Source organism: Elephantulus edwardii, unplaced genomic scaffold (assembly GCF_000299155.1).
Source record: "Elephantulus edwardii isolate Elephantulus edwardi_28Jun2011 unplaced genomic scaffold, EleEdw1.0 scaffold00032, whole genome shotgun sequence".
NCBI classification, from domain to species: domain Eukaryota; kingdom Metazoa; phylum Chordata; class Mammalia; order Macroscelidea; family Macroscelididae; genus Elephantulus; species Elephantulus edwardii.
The window spans coordinates 2,475,375-2,492,037 of NW_006399782.1; the positions used below are offsets into that span (position 1 = coordinate 2,475,375).

General features: G+C 48.5%; 2 pseudogenes; one reads left to right on the forward strand and one right to left on the reverse strand.

Annotated features, from left to right (window-relative positions):
• Positions 1-86: 86 nt before the first annotated feature.
• On the forward strand, positions 87-13,734 carry LOC102862095 (annotated as a pseudogene).
• Positions 13,735-13,987: 253 nt separating this feature from the next.
• LOC102862503 overlaps positions 13,988-16,663 on the reverse strand; it is a 4,763-nt pseudogene continuing 2,087 nt past the window's right edge.

The following is a 16,663-nucleotide window of genomic DNA, read 5'->3' on the forward strand; positions in this document are numbered from 1 at the left end:
GCACCAGAGCCTCACCTCCTTAGCCTCATGGAGACCGGGCTGTGCCCGCCCGTGTCCCTACCCTGGCAGGAGTGGGACCTCCCCGCATGCGCATTAAACACGCTTTCCTGCCTCCTTCAGCTAAGCTGCTGCGTTGTATCTCGTTTGTCTTGGGTGCAGAGAACCTGGTCCTGTGAGGAAGGCTTTGAAGGGCTAGATGGCGCTCTGTGGGCAAGTCGCTTAATATGTCTCTCAGTCCTTAAAGCGAAGCAACAATAATATCCCCAGTAGCCCGCCTGGCTCACTTGCAGGGTGAGAGGAGAAAATCTAGCCAGAGCTGCGTCCTTGCTTTGAAGACTGGGCCTCCTGTCTGGCTGCGCTCCTGTCTGGCTGCAGGGGGCGCGCGCCGCCCAGGAATTCACCACTGAAGCTGGTCCGGGATGGAGCCTCTGGGATGGGCCCGAAGCTGTATCCTTACGGGGAGAGGTCGTTGTTGTTAAGTGCCTTGTCAAGTACGACGCATAGTTACCCTATGAACAAAGACCTGAACCCTGCTCTCTAACTATCGTTGTTTCTCTATGTTCATAGAGTGTCCAGAGCCATGTGGTTCAGGAAGTGGATGCCACTCATGCTTCCAAACCAGAATCAATCTGGGAGCTCCACCAGACCCTGTCCATCATGGGTAACCATTAGGGCGTTTGACACCCCTGTGGCACAGCGTTCAGCATCAAAGCAACTCCAAGTGACTTAAGTACAGCAAATAGAGCACCGCTGTACCACTTAAAGAATGTTCATCCCCAAGTTAATTAATGAGCCCACAGCTCATTGTTAGCTAAATCTGGCTAGTCCAATTAGATGACACTTGATTGTAGACACCTGCCCCAAACAAACAAACCAACCCAACCAAAAGTTCCATATCCAAATCTCACCAAGACACAGAAACCACTTTCCAGAATCCACCCTCTTCACACATGAGCCTCCAGGCTGCCTCTGGGGAGAAGAGTGTTAATCCCCATCACAACCCTATCTAGCATCTTTCCTGAACCTCCTTTCTCCTTTTGGTTCCTCCTTCCTACTGCGGAGTCAGATGCTGGTCCTGGTCCTCATCCTATCCCTGTGATTGGTCCCAGCCCTAAGAGTCTGGGGACAAGGGTGGATGAGGAACACTTCAAACCATGCCTCTGCTAGTAGCCGTGATGTAACATTGGGGCTGAGAGGATGTCAGAAGATGAAATGAGGTGGTTTGGACAGAGCAGCTCATAACCAGTGAACACAGCTCCTATAGTTATGATTATTTTCTCCAATGTGTAGCTGACAGACCACCTAGAGTTTCTCTGAGGACCACCAGCTCAGAATTACTTGTGTTGTGCCCAGCAGATTAAGAGACATATGGCACCGGATTATAAGTGAGGTCATTTATTCACTGAGCAGCTGGGGGTTCCGGCAACACAGCAGGATTCCTCCATCTCCCAGCTTCAGCTAGGTGCTTTTATATCTTTACTCTCTTGTAGATGCTGGGCTATGTGGGTCCAGGCTACAATATCCTGCTGTTGACATACTACTAAGAGTACAGTGACATAGTCACAGATACTCTACATCTTGGGTTCATCAAGGGGACAGTGTGAAATGTTTATATAACAACAGCAAATGCTATTTGGGAAACAGGTCAAGACAAATCTTTAGGGCTTGGGGCAGAAATTTTCCACACACAGTATTTCGTTATTCAAATGGAGTGAGCACTACAGAAAATGCAATCAATTTGGCTTCTCAAACTGTCCTGACCCCAGACCACGGAGCCAGGATCCCAGTCTAGGTTTGGAGAAGGGATCTGAATGTTCATCAAGGGCAGCGGGGGATTGTGCTACACTGACATTTCAGAACTATGGCCTTGGGATGGGCGTGACCGGTTTGCTCCTGGCAGCCATTGCATCCAAGTGAAGCCAGGTGTGTGAGGATGTAGTGGAGAATGGAGGAAAGTGAGGTATGTGAGGATGCGGTGGAGATGGGAGGGTCCAGGTGAAGTCAGGTGTGTGAGGATGCAGTGGAGAGGGAAGGGTCCAGGTGAAATCAGGTATGTGAGGATGTAGTAGATAGGGGATGGTCCAGGTGATGCTGGGTGTGTGAAGATGTGGTGGAGATGGGAGGGTCCAGGTGAAGTCAGGTGTGTGCGGATGGAGTGGAGAGAGGAGAGTCCAGGTGAAGTTGGGCATGTGAAGATGTGGTGGAGATGGGAGGGTCCAGGTAAAGTCAGGTATGTGAGAATGCAGTGGAGAGGGGAGGGTCCAGGTGATGCTGGGTGTGTGAAGATGTAGAGATGGGAGGGTCCAGGTGATGTTGGGTGTGTGACTATGGAGTGGAGATGGGAGGGTCCAGGTGAAGTCAGCTGTGTGATGATGCAGTGGAGAGGGAAGGCTGAGCATCCCCTCTGGTGGGCTTGCTGCGGTGGAAGCCTCTCTGTGTGCTCATGCATATTTGTGTGGCCTGGGACCAAGCTAATGGGGGTGGGTGTCAGCTCAGCCCTTCATCCGCATAGCCCAACCTTGGGAGGTGGGTGACCTAGGACATGGGGCATCTCTCCAGTCCTCATTCCACAGAAGCTGTGCTCTTTGTCTCTGGAGGCGTCAAGCCGTTTTTTGTCCTGGTCCCAGCCTTAACCACTTTCTCTCGCTCTCTGAGCTCCTGCCTGGTTCAGCTTTTTGATCAACCCGAGAGATTCAACTCCATCTCATTTGCTTTGGTCTCAGTATCTCCCCAGTCCAGCTCCTTGAGGTTCTAGTCTTTTTTTTTGCCTAGTTTAACTTGGAAACCTTTGGGTTCTGGGGCACATACTCCTCTGTATAGCAAAAAGGCACCAGCCCTTTTTGGCCCTTATGCAAATGGCTACAGTAGCCACAGTTAATAAACTTTGTTGTTAGATACCTTTGAGTGCCCCCCTCACCTCATGGTGACCCCATGAACAACAGAACAGACCACTGCCCATTCTATACCGTCTCCACAGTGGACAGCTAATGGGGACCATTTGATCTGCAGAGTTTTCATCTGTTGTTTGTTTTTGTTTTTTCTTTTTAAATTATTAATTTCAATGAAAATTTACATGCTTTCTTTTTTATTTTTAAATTTATTATTAATTTCAATGAAAATTTACAGAGACTTTGGATTTCCATTCATTCATTGTTGCACTTTTCTCCCCTCCTAAGCCTCCCCTCTAGTACATTACCCTCTTGGAAAAAGAAAAGAAAAATTCTTTCATTGTTTTACAAACCCTCCCCCCAGGTCCACTCCACTATGCAGCCTTCACTCTGGACTCCTGTCATGACAAAAATACCTAATAACATATCCCTCTTAAACAGTTTTCTCTCTCATCTATTTTAATGCAGTATACATTATTGAACCCATCTTTCTCAGTCTCCCCCAAACCCCAAGGTCAGTCCTGTTTTACAACAGTGGCACCATTCAGTATTTGTCCTTTTGTGACTGGAATACTCCACTCAGCATAATGTCCTCCAGGGTTACCCATTTTGAATAATATTGCATGAGTTCCTTGTTTTTCAATGCATCATAGTATTCCATTGTGTGAATATACCACAGCTTCTCTATCCATTTATTTGTTGATGGGCACTTAGATTATTTCCAATGCCTTGCTATTGTGAACAAAGCTGCAAAAAACATGGGTGTGTATATATCTGCTTGGATGTCAGTTATGGTCTCTTTGGGGTATATTCCCAGTAGTGGAATTGCTGGGTCAAATGGTATCTCTATTTGCAACTCTTTGAGAAAACGCCATACTGCCTTCCACAGTGGTTGCACCATTTTACACTTCCACCAACTATGAATAAGGGTTCCAGTTTCTCCACAACCTCGCCAGCGCTTGTTGCTTGTTCATCTGTTGTTTTTTAGAAGTAGATCACCAGGTCTTTCTTCCTAGTTTGTTTTGGTCTGGATGGCCTACTGAAACCTGTTCAACATCATGTTGTTAGGTGCTATTGAATGGGGCACTTCCGGTGCCGCTGCATCCCCACCATAATTGATGTTTGAGCCCACTGTTGTAGCCAGCACCTTGAAGAACTTCCTTTTCAATGATCCTCTACCAAGTGTAATGTCTTTCTCTGGGGACTGGGGCCTGCTGATATCATGTCCAAAGGATGCGAGATGAAGTCTCACCATCCTCACCTCTGAGGAGTCATTTCGCTGTTCCAAGTAGTACCGTACCACAGCAACACACAGACCTCCACTGACAGGTGGTGGTGGCCGCTCATGGGATACAACTGACAGGGACTCAAACACCGAGGAACTCACATGCACATATAAAAAGGAAGCAGCTTCCATGTGTCTGGGAACCTCGCCATTCATGGCCATGTAGGGGTGAGAGTGGGCAGATAGATGTGTCCTTTTGAGCCTTTCAGCTCAGGGGCTTATGTGTGTGCACGCTGTGTGTCTCCTCTCCACGTGTGCAGGAAGGCACAGCTTGGTCCAGGTGCCCGGTCATAAGGAGAGGCTATGGGATAGTGTCTTCAGGGCTCAGAGAGCACTGAGCATGGGCACGTTCACGGGACAGGCTGTGCGGAGAGAGGCTCCTGTGAGGTGTCTCAGCTTCCCAGGGGCGGCGAAGATCAGGGCCCAGGATCTGGAGTGACCTTGTTCCCATTGCTGTGCTGTCTGGGTTAGAGGCTGGTTGCTTTGGTCTGTGTATCCTGGGGTCCTGCCTCCAGCAGACCCACCCAGTGTCATGTAGAATTCTCATGTCCTAAAACTACTCTTGGGTCATCACCCTCTAGACAGCAGAAGGACTGGTTTCCCTACTGGGTGAGGACTTAACATTCCTCAGATTCTCCAAGATGGCTGTGACCTCTTCAAAGGCAAAGACCTGCTTTGAGATATAGGCTGAGGTGTCTCCAGTCCCGCGGTCTGAGATGTTTAGAATTTTTTTTTAAGTCCCATTGTGTAGGCTTTGCACTGCTCAAGGGGTGTAGGGAGAGATCTGTCAGCCTGTCACCCTAAGCTTTGGGCCTTTCTCAAGACTTCTTCTCTGCAAAGCTGGGAGAATGCTGGCTGAGCTGCACCCACCTTCTCTTTCAGCCCCCTCCCTGCTTCTGCTGAGCCTGTCCTCCATTCTCACTCACACCCCACCCAGTGTCCCTGGTCCACTGATAAGAGCAGGGGTGTTATCAGGGGCTGCTTGGGATGCCAGCTCTCCACACACCCAGGAAGCCCTGCTCTCTCTGCTTTCTGCACCGCAGACTCAAGGGGAGACCCTCAACGTGGCAGCCCTGCCAGCTTCCCACATGTCTAGAGCCCCTCCAAGAGGTGTTTAGCATCCCCAGCTCTCCTCTCCAGACTTTCCCTCCACGAGTTTTCTAGAAAGTCCAGAAGTGTGAGGAAGGAAGTGCAATGGTCTGGGAGCCCGGACACTTAACGTGGCAGTTAGAGTAAGCCACTTCCTGTTCTACTTCTATTTCCTGCTCTGAGCATCTCTCTCTGATTACCATAGAGTCTGAACGCATAGCTGACCCTCCAGTGGATTTCTGAGGCGGTGAATCACACGGGAAGAGATTGCACATCTTTTTCCCGTCTTTGGGTTAACAGTGCAATTCCCTATGGACTCCACCATCAGCGTTCCCTCGTCTGCTCACAGGAGTGATAATCACTGTGCTTACAGGTGGCATAAGCACAGGTGAGCACAGGATCCTAACTTTTTTAGAGCTCGCAGTTTCCCACATGTGGACTCCGAGGTCCACAAAGGGAAAGGATTGCGCAGGGTCACACAGAGGTAGCAAGTCTAGTGGAAGTTCTTCATTTCTCCAGCTGCCCTGCCCGAGGGGCCCACGTCAGAACCAGGCACCACCGTTCACCACAGGGCCTGGAGAGTCGATAACAAGGCCGGCTTGATTCTCTCTGGCCCTGCGCTCGGAGAGATAACAGTGCCCTGCCACTTGGCCCTGCCCGGTGCTCTGCCCCACCCCGGGGGCCTGGCAGCTTCCCCCTAGAGCTGAGGTGAAGTGGTGAGAAGGGGTAGTAAGGGGCCGGGGAAGTTTCCCTGAGCATCTGGGCCTAGACTCCCAAGACTTCTCAGGGCACAGGTGGCTCACTGACCCTCCCCTCCTGGGAAAGGCTGTCAGTACCTGGATCCATTTTCTCCCATTCACAGCAAGCAGTTGTGTCTGAGGGAAGGAGGCCTAGGAGCTGAAAGCAAGCTTGCCAGTGAGAGCTGACCTTCACCTCTTGGGCTTCAGATCTTGGTGCTGGGTAACAAAACCATGAAGCTCTGCCTGAGTCTGGTCTTGGTAAACAGAAGCCAAACCCAGCTCTCACCTATCAGTTCCAACTTATGGTGATCCTTCACTGTGTTCCTGAGGCTGCCACTCTTACTAGAAGGGCACTGGCCGTCTTTCTCCCATGGAGAGGCTGGTGGACTCAAACCACTGACCTTTCGGTTAGCAGTGCAACATATAAGGCACTAAGCCACCAGGACTCCTTAGGATTTTGGCAAATAGTTCATATTAGCTCAATGAATCCTCAATAACAACTCTATGAAGTTGTTACTGTTATTGGTCTCATGTTGTTGTTGTGTACCGTTGAGTCGGAACCAACCCATAGCTGACCCTCTGGTGAGTTTTCAGATCTCTTCACACAGGGGGATATTGCCCATCCTTCCCCTGCAGAGCAGCTAGTGGATTCGAACCTCATGCCTTTGGGATTGCAGTGCGACTTCTTGCCACCAGGGCCAACAGTGCTCCCTTTTGAAAATGAGGGAAGCAGTCCCAAGCCAATAACTGACTTCCCTAAGGTCACATGGCTTTAAGGGGCGGAGCCAAAACCCCTTTGTTGCTTCACCTTCACACTGTGCTTCCACCAGCCGGGAGCATTTTATTTCAGGGGAGCTCTGTTGAGATGTGGGCTCTGAAGCCAGGCTGCCTAGTTTCACCAACTGTAAATTGATGTTAATATGACCTCTCTGGATAATCTCTGATGATAGACAATACTATCTGTAGGTAGTGCTGGTGGCTTTTTGTTGTTGTTGGGTGCTGTCAAGTCAAGCACAACTCATCGCTTGTGCTTGACCCTATGAGCAACAGATCTGAACCCTGTCCTGTCCTGTGCCATCCTCACAACCCCTGACAACTCAAGTCCATTGCTGCAGTCTCTGTGTCAGTCCACCTGATAGAGGGTCTTAGTGGTATGGAATTGTGCTGCCCACACAAAGATATGTAGTGCGAATCTACCAGCTGCTCTACAGGGGAAAGATATGCAATCTCCTCCTGTGGGATTTACTATCTCTGAAAACTTACTGGAGGGTCAGCTGTGGGTTGATTCTGACTCAATGGTACTCAACAACAATAATATCTCTAGGGAGCTCTGGTGGCCTAGTGGTAAGGAATTGCATTGTTAGTGCATTTGTCTGTGGTTCAAATCTACTAGCTGCTCCTTAGAAGAAAGATGGGCAATCTCCTCCCCTGTGATTTTTACATCTTCTTCAAACCTACTGGAGGGTTAGCTATGGGCCAGTTCCCATTCAATGGTACACAACTGCTGTTGTATCTCTGGGCATGGTTGCAAGGATGAATTATGTAATCGGCTCCACAGTCAACACTCTTGGCACCAGTAGCCAGGAAATAAAAAAATTTATTGCAATGGGAAAGTCTGTGGTTAGGGACCTCTCGAAAGTACTCAAGAGCAACGGTGTCTCTCTGGAGACTAAGGTGCGCCTGATACAGGCCATGGTTTTTGCAATCACTTGTTATGCATCAGAGAGTTGGACAATGACTAGGGAGGATAGAAGGAGAATTGATGCCTTTGAGCTGTGGTGCTGGAGAAGAGTATTGAATGTACCATGGACTGCCAAGAAAACAAATAGATTCATCCTAGAGAGGATTAAACCAAGCTGCTCCTTAGAGGCAAGGATTCTGGGGCTTCACCTGACATACTTTGGACATGTTGTAAGGAGAGACAGGTCTTTAGAGAGGGACATCATGCTGGGCAGAGTGGAGGGACAGCGCAGGAGGGGAAGACCCTCTATGAGGTGGATTGATTCAGTGACTGGGGTAATCGGGATGGGTGTGTCAGAGGCAATGAGATTGGCACAGGATAGAGCAGGGTTTAGGGCTGTTGTACATAGGGTCGCTATGAGTCGCAAACAACTCGACAGCACATAACAACAACAACAACAACAATATGAAGAAGGGCTTGGCATGATGACTGGTATGTAGTAGGTGTTTGGTCAACACCAGTGACTACAGTGGAATGAACGCATGAGCTAGGGCACTGTAATGGCTTGGTGCTACAGGATGCCCATTACCATGACGACAGCTGCCTGCTGCTGCCCAGCTTGGGATCCCCTGTGGCTGGTGGGAGAGATGAGCAGTGTTCTTGCATGGCGGAGGTTTGTAATATTGTTTTGCAGAAGATTAACCAACCCTGAGTTCTTCAAGGGAGCAGTAAGATGACCATCTAACCTTAACGGCTGTGCTCTGTGGCTTCAGGGGGGGATTTCCTGTTAAGAAAGTGCTGTGATGTTTCTGTTTTGTGGCCAGGCCCAGGGCCCCAGACTTTGACTCAGAGCCCTGCTCCCTCATCACTCCTCTCTCCCTGTGGCCTCTCTGGGCCTTAGCCTGTCCTGGCCTCACTGCCCTCTCCTCACTTTTCCACTCCTCCTGTCTCCCCTCTGTTCTTCCTCTTCCTTCTCTTCCTCCCAGTCAACCTCTTTGTACTCCCTGCTGCTCTCTGTCTCTCCTCCTGCCCCCACTTTTCCTGGACTACAGCTTCCAGGAATGCAAAGTCAACCGTTTGGCAAGTTTTAAGTAATAAATTTTGATTATGATTCTTGGAAGCCCACAGATCCAGGTGTGGAAACACAGACTTTTCCTCCAATCCAGAGACCTGGCCTGCACAGGGCGCCTTTGTCTGCAGTGGCCCGTGGCTTCCTCCTCCCAGCCAGGAACCCATGTTCCCCTGTTGCCTCCTGGTTGGGGCAGTTTTGCTGCTGAAATAGGAGATCCCCAAATGGGAAGGAACCTACAGAATAGTTGGTCACCTCCTTTATTTCTAAATGGAAAAAGTAAAAATAAAAATTGAGGCCCTGCATGTGGGATAGTCAGGGCCACTCAGGATCACACAGCTGACCAGACGTCAGGCTCCTGGTTGCTGGGCCCTTGTCCCCTCTGCTATCCTGAACAAGAGGACAGAGGGGTCGGAGGCCTGGGCTGGAAGCATAATGGCCACTTTCTTGTTCTAGCAGGCTCATACCTTGACAGCCACATCTTCAGGAAGAATGTCGCAGTTTACCACCTCCCCAAGCACTTAGCCCCAGGCCTGACCATGCCTTGATGAGACCTGACCATATCCTGACAAGGTCCCAGGCCTCATCACATCCTGATAAAACCCCTACCCTCAAGTTCCCAGCAAACTACCATCCCCTCTCAATCTCCTTTACAACCTTTGTTGTTGTTGCTGTAGTTGTAGACGACTCATAGCAACCCTATGAATGGAAGGCCTGAACACTGTCACAGAGTTTCCGGAGGCGAGACATTTTGGAAGTGGATGCCACTCCTGCTTCCAAGCTTGTTTTAATGCGACAGCTCCACCAAGCACTGTCCGCCATGGGTAACCATTATCACATTTGGCCTTTATAAAAGGAAAATGCCTTTATCTACCTGCATGCTATTCTGATCTTCTCTGCACGGGGCCACCTGTGGTCCCTCTCAGACCACTCAGTAAAGGCCTGTTCATTTCTTGGGACCAGCTGCTGCTGCTGCTGCTGCTTCTCTCTCTCAGCTCTTTTTTTCTTTCTAATTCCATCTACCACCCAATGGTAGATTCTGACTCATAGTGACCTATTTTTATGTGCTGCTGACACAACCATGTTTCATTGCAAGCCTATGAACAATGGCTCTGAACCTTGCCTAATCCTGAGCCAATCTCATCACCTCCAACACACCTGATCCCATTGCCACAATCACTGTGTCAATCCATCTCATTGAAGGTCTTCCTCTCATGCCCTGGCCTTCTACCTTTCCACACATCGGTCCTTTTCTAAGGACTGGTCCTTCCTGGCAACATGCTCAAAATATGTGTGACAAAGCTTCAATATCCTAGCTTCCAAGTGGCACACTGATTTCACTTTCTGCAGGACAGACCTGTTTGTTCTCTTGGTAGTCCATGGTATGTTCAAGACTCTTCTCCAGCACTGCTCAAAGGCATTGATTCTTCTTCTGTCATCCTTAGATTTTGCCCAGATTTCAGATGCATAGGGTGTTGTGGATCTGAGCAAGAAGAATTCGTTAACAACTCCATCTATTATGATGCTGCCTACTGGCCCAGTGATGAGGATTCTCATTTTCTTGATATTGAGATGAAATCCATATTGAAGGCTTTAGTCCCTGATCTTCTGCAGCATGTACTTCAAATTTTCCTGACTTTCAACAAGCAAGGTTGTGACATCTGTATAACGCAGGTTGTTGATGAGTCTTCCTCCAATCCTGATGCCAGGATTCTTCTTCACAAAACCCAGCTTCTCGAGTGAGCTGTTAAGCATACAGACTGAAAAGACATGGAGACAGGATATATCCCTGATACACACCTTTCTTGATTTTGAAATACACAGTGTTCCCTTGCTTTGTTCAGACACCAGCTTCTTGGTCTAGGTACAGGCTTTGCATGAGCACAAACAAACATTCTGGGATTCCCATTCTTCTCCATTTTAGTAACCTATAGGACAGAATAATATGGCCCCATAGGGTCTACAAGCCTGGGATCTTTTTTTTAATTAAATTTTATTAATTTTAATGAACATTTACAGAGATTTGGGGTTTTCATTTATTGCACTATTTTCTCTACCCTCCTCCCCAGTTCATTCTTTTTTTCCCCCTCTTGAAAATCTGTTTTAATTGTCCGATTGCCACAGTGCTTGTGAAAGCCAGTTCTGATTAATCTCCTTTGTCAGTATGTCCTTTGCCATTCCCTATCACTCCTCCTTGAGAGAGACTTCATCCTGATTCATAATGAAAAGGGGACAAAGTATTCTCTTAGCTACTTCCTGCTGGAAAGGGATGCTGTAGGTTTCAGGGTGAAAATCTTCTCTCACTACTCTAAAGGGCCCCTTTGGCAATAGGAAACACATAGACTATTATGGAGATTGATTTTGGAATTTAGATACACTGTTATCAATTGTGCTTAGCCGTGCATGTTCATATCCTTGAAGATGTATCATGGAAGTGTTGCAGCCTAGAAGACACAAACTTAACAAGTTAAAAGTACGTGAGTCAAAAATTGAAAAGCAATAATATTCCAGGTAGAGGCTCTAATAGTGGCACCGATCAAGTTACAGAGGGAAGGTAGCTCTAAAAGGCCTATTGACTAGCAATTTGTCTATTATATTATAAAGGTTAGGAATCACAAGATGTAGAGGTTCAACTATGTCATTTACTGTTCTTAAGTCCTGGAGCAAATTCCATCTACCACTGGGTTGTTTTACACCTCAGAAGTCCGCATGCAAGGCAGAGGTGAAGTAAGGAACTGCTTATGAGGTTTTCTGTCAATTCCAACAACTAAGAAATAGTGAGACGAGTTAGGACCTCAGAAGGCTTTTAGGACCAGATAGTAGGCTCTTGTGTCCAGGAGAAAACGAATATACTCACCAGTAATGTTAATGCTCACCCACAGCTCTTCTGGGAGGATCTAAATTGTTGAAGCGTCCTCCTTTGTTTCCAGCTGGGAGCTGGGGCATGTCAGTCCTGTCAGGAGCCTGGGATCTTTACAGAAGCAGACTTCTTCTTTTGCTACCTCATCTTTCTCCAGAAGAATGATTGCTGAGTTCAAATCATTCATCTTTTGGTTAGCAGATGATGCTTTAACCACAGCACCACCAGCGCTCCTAACTTGATAACAGTGGACAAAACAGCAATTATAATAATAGTATTGGTATAAATGCTACCTATGGGCTAGGCATGGAGCTGAGCATTTTATCTACATTATCTCATGAAATCCTCAAAACAACTGTGTGAAGAGGGTGTTGCTGTTACTTTTGTGGGTGTGACCTTGGACAGTCCTCTTTTATCTGCAAGGACAGGGATTCCTGGAGGGTCCTCAAGGTGACTGCAGTGTTAACCTCCTGGGTGGTATGCATATAACTCGATGGCCTTGAGGGGGATCTGCCCCAAGGACAAGCGCTAAAATTCATAAGACCTTAGTCAGGGCTTAGTCCATGACCCATGAAGGTCATTTGGCCAAACCTAAATCAGAGTAGACTTTTATAACAAGGAGACATGAGGTCCCCACATGAGACCCCCAGATAGCTGTTCATGCAGTATGGATTCCATCACATCTCAACACACACACACAAAACGTCCTCATCATGTGGCTGACAGACAACATCACGATAAAGGGAGAAAGGATTAACGTTGTCTTAGAATGATCTCATCTTGCTTGGATCAACAATTAACACCCTTGGCACCAGCAGTCAGGAGATCAGGAAACATATCGGGTTGGGCAAGGCTACAGTCAGAGACCTCTCTAAAATAGTCAGCTTTGAGACTACAATGCATTTAATTCAGGCTATGGTCTTTTCAATCACCTGCTCCACACCTGAGAGTTAGGCAAAGAATAAGGATGACAGAAGAGTTGATGCCTTTGAGTTGTGGTGTTGGAGTACTGAGTATCCCACGGAAGGCCAAGAGAATGAATAAATATGTCTTGGGAAAAGTTCAGCCAGAAACAGGACTGGCAGGAGCACCGGATGGAGGTAGTTGTTTCAGTAATCACCAGCGTTGGCCTTCGGAGTGACAGGGAGTGTCTTAGTCGCTCCTTATCCCTTGATATTCTCAACATCTCTGACCCCTGGATCCGCGTGCACTCCCAGGAGGGGCGGCCCATGCAGGTGATTAGGGCTCTGACGAGGAAGCAGGAAGGCAGAAACATCGAGGTGAAGAACTCCTGTAACTGCTGTCCCACACCGTGGAGAAGATTATCATTGACAAGGAGTATTATTACACCATGGAAGAGCAGTTTAAACAGGTATTCAAGGAACTGGAGTTTCTGGGTCGATATACCACAAGAGGGCCACCTGTTTCCTCTGACATCCACGTCCATAAGCAGGTGTGTGAGATAATCCACAGTCCCCTCTTTCTCAAGCTGAACCCTATGACCAAACATATAGATGTTCCCATCAGAGTTTTTGAATCTGTCATCGATATAATCAGTGGAGAGGCCACGATGCTGTTTGCTGAGCTGACTTACATCCTAGCCAAAGCTGAATGCATTGATTTAGACACGGTGGCAGCTACAGGCAGCGGAGAGAACTCCACGGCGGCTGAACATGTGACAGCACAGGACAGCCAGCAAGGTGCAGCACAGCTGGGTCACACTCATCTTGGAGTATATCGAGGCCTCTGAAGCAGAGAGGTCCCCTTCAACCATGAGATACTGAGAGGGGTGTAGGTGCTCTCTCACTGCCTCCCTGTAGTCAGCACAGACAAATTCAAAACAGACTTTTATGATCAATACAATGATGTGGTGCTCGTGGCCTATCTTGGCACTATCGCCAAACTATGCAACACTATGAACCAGTGTGTGGACAAGTTCAAGGTCCTCTGTGATTCACAATCATGTGCAGGAGAATGCAAGGCTCCTCTTCTGAGCTGCTCTGGGGTCAGACAACTGTCCCAGGAGGGAGGGGAAATACACTCCTTTTCTAGAAACCGCTATGTTATTAATAAAAGGGAGCAGCCCCTGAGGACCCCTTCCAGTGGCTGTGAGCTCTGTTAGACACACCACAGCACACACACACACACACACACACACACACTAGCCAGAAAGCCAGAATGTTCCTTGGAGGTAGAGATGACAAAATTTCATCTCTCATACTTTGGCCATGTTTTTGGTTTGTTGGGTGTTGGTTTTTGTTGTTGTTGTTGTTTTTATAAATACACATGTTTGGTGAGTGAGGGACAACAGAAAACACAGAAAGACACAGTCCACCCAGCAGGACAGCGTTCTGGGGCCAGTAACACTTGTGTGATCAATGAGAGCCCACAGAGGGTCCTATGTGGGGCTGGGGGGCCCGGGCACCCTGGGGCTCCCTGAGCCGAGTTTTCAGGGTGTTGGTGGCAACAGCAGCTCTGTGCTCGGCTCACATCATTCAGGGCCTTTGCGGGCAAACTCTGGCCGCAGGAAGGCCGCCGGGTGTTACGTCTGAGTTGTAGCGCTTGACCTGCCTCTGTTCCACCTGCACTGCGTCGTCAGCTGCTGCACCGGCTCCGGAAGATGGTGCTCGGGTTCTTGCCGCACAGCATAAAGCAGTTCTGGCCACTGGGGCAGGCGATGGGGATGGTGCAGCAGGCATACAGGCCACCGTGGAGAAGAAGGATTTGCAGAACTGCCGCCTGTCCTTGATGAGGTCCAAGTGTAGCCATTGGCACCCCCCTGGCAGCAGAGAATGCCATCCTCCTTGAGGGCTGTCTTCATGAGCTGGTAGTAGGATTCTTTGAAGAGAATCTCAGCGGGACCCATGGGGTCTGAGTCCATGAGGATAACGTCAAAGGCATCCTGGTTCTGCTTCATGAATTCAAAACCATCACCTATGTGGAGGGTCAGCTTTAAGCTGGAGTAGTCAATTGCCATGCCTGGAAGAAACTTCTTAGAGACTTGGATGACCTCCTTCTTGATTTCACACTGGACCACGGCCTCCACTGAAGAGTGCTTCACCACTTTCCTTGCCTCCAGCCGCCCTCCCTCCCCATGATCAGTACCTTGGGGTGGCTGCAGAGGGGCAGGTTGGCAATCATCTCTTGGTAGGAGAACTCGTCCCTCACGGTGCACTGGATGGATGACGCCATCCAACACGAGCACGTTGCCGTAAGTCTTACTGCGGAAGATAAGGATGTCCTGGTACCGCAAGAGCTGATGGTGCAGCAGCTGCTCTACCTGCAGTGACAAGGACTGGCCAGGCCACAGACTGCAGGTCTCGTGGAACCAGCACTCGCGCATGGCCGCACTGCCTGGGGAAGCAGGCGCCACTGGGGTTGGGCTCCATGGGGGGCGGGCGGGGGACTCGGGGCAAGGGCCTGGACTGCAGGCCGCAAGGACCCACAGCACAACAGGGCCAGCTCCGCTCGCCACCTTCCTGGAGAGGCTATTCCTTGGAAAGAGACAGCATGCTTGGAAATGTGGAGGGATGGTCAGCAAAAGAAAGGAAGCCCCCCAACAAGATAGATTGACACAGTGACTGCAGCAATGGGCTAAAGTGTGTCAGAGATGATGAGGATGGCACAGGATAGGACGGGGTTCAGACTTGTACTCCATAGCCTTGCTGTCAGTTGTCCTGAGCTCAACTGCACCTACCAACAACAATAACATTGAGAGAAATGGAAAGACGCTGTCTGGATTCACTTTCCTGGAAAGGCCCAGAGCTGCTTTGTAATGAGTGTCAGGGGCCCCGGCGTGGGAAGTGGTGCTCCTAACTCCTGCCTGTGTGACCCTCGTCGAGCTCTTCGTTTCTCAGAAACACTGCTGCCTCTTCTGAAAAAGGGAACTGAAGCCCATGCCTGGTCCCCAGGGTGGTTGCTGGATCAGACAGGCCGGGTGGGAAGGTGCTTTGGGGATTCGGTGCTGGCCATACTGGGGCTGGGGTGGGAGTGTCAGGTGGGAGGGCCAGGAACCTCAAGACTGGGCAGCCAGTGCAACAACACTTTCTCTTTCAATCTTACTATTTTATTTTCTTTTAAATCTTGTTTTCAGTGGAGATTTACCTGGTGAGCTAGGTTCCCATCTAACAATTTTCACACGAGTTCTTTCGTGACACCAGTTACACTCATTGGGTTTCCATTTCCCTTCTTGGGTCCTGACCCTTTTAGATGCCAGATTTAGATTTGGCTTTCATTTGGAAATGTCCAAGAATTGAGTCAGCCTCTCAAAAAAAAAAATTCTCCCAAATACCAAGCCTGTTACTGTCCAGCCAACTCCACCTCATGGTAACCCCAAGTGTTACAGAATCAAACTGCCGCATGAGGTGCTCTTAGCTCTAATGCTCACAGGAGGCAAATGCCAGGCTATTTTTCTGTGACCTGATAGGTGGATCCAAGATGCCAATCTTCAGGTCAGGACATTTGAAAATAAAACAAAACCACTCATTGAATTGATTCCAACTTAAAGGCTTCCTCTGTTCAGGTTTCTGAGGCTATGAAATTTAATGAGAAGACTGCCTGTGTTTATCCCTTATAGGGTGGGTGGCTGAGATTTTAAACAGCTGACCTTTTGGTAAACAGTGTAACATATACAAAACAACTATGAAATATCATTTTACCCCAGTCAGAATAGCAAAATTTAACAGAACTGCAAGCAACAAATGCTGGCGAGGTTGTGGAGAAACTGGAACCCTTATCACTGTTGGTGAAAGTGTAAAACGGTGCAACCACTGTGGAAAGTGGTATGGGGCTTTCTCAAACAGTTTCAAATAGAGATACCATTTGGCCCAGCAATTCCACTACTGGGAATATACCCGAAAGAGACCATAACTGACATCCAAACAGATATATGCACACCCATTTTTATCACAGCTTTGTTCACAATAGCAAGGAGTTGGAAACAACCTAAGTGTCCATCAACAAACTAATGGATAGAGAAGCTGTGGTATATTCACACAATGGAATACTACGCTGCATTGAAAAACAAGGAACTCATGCAATATTATTCAAAA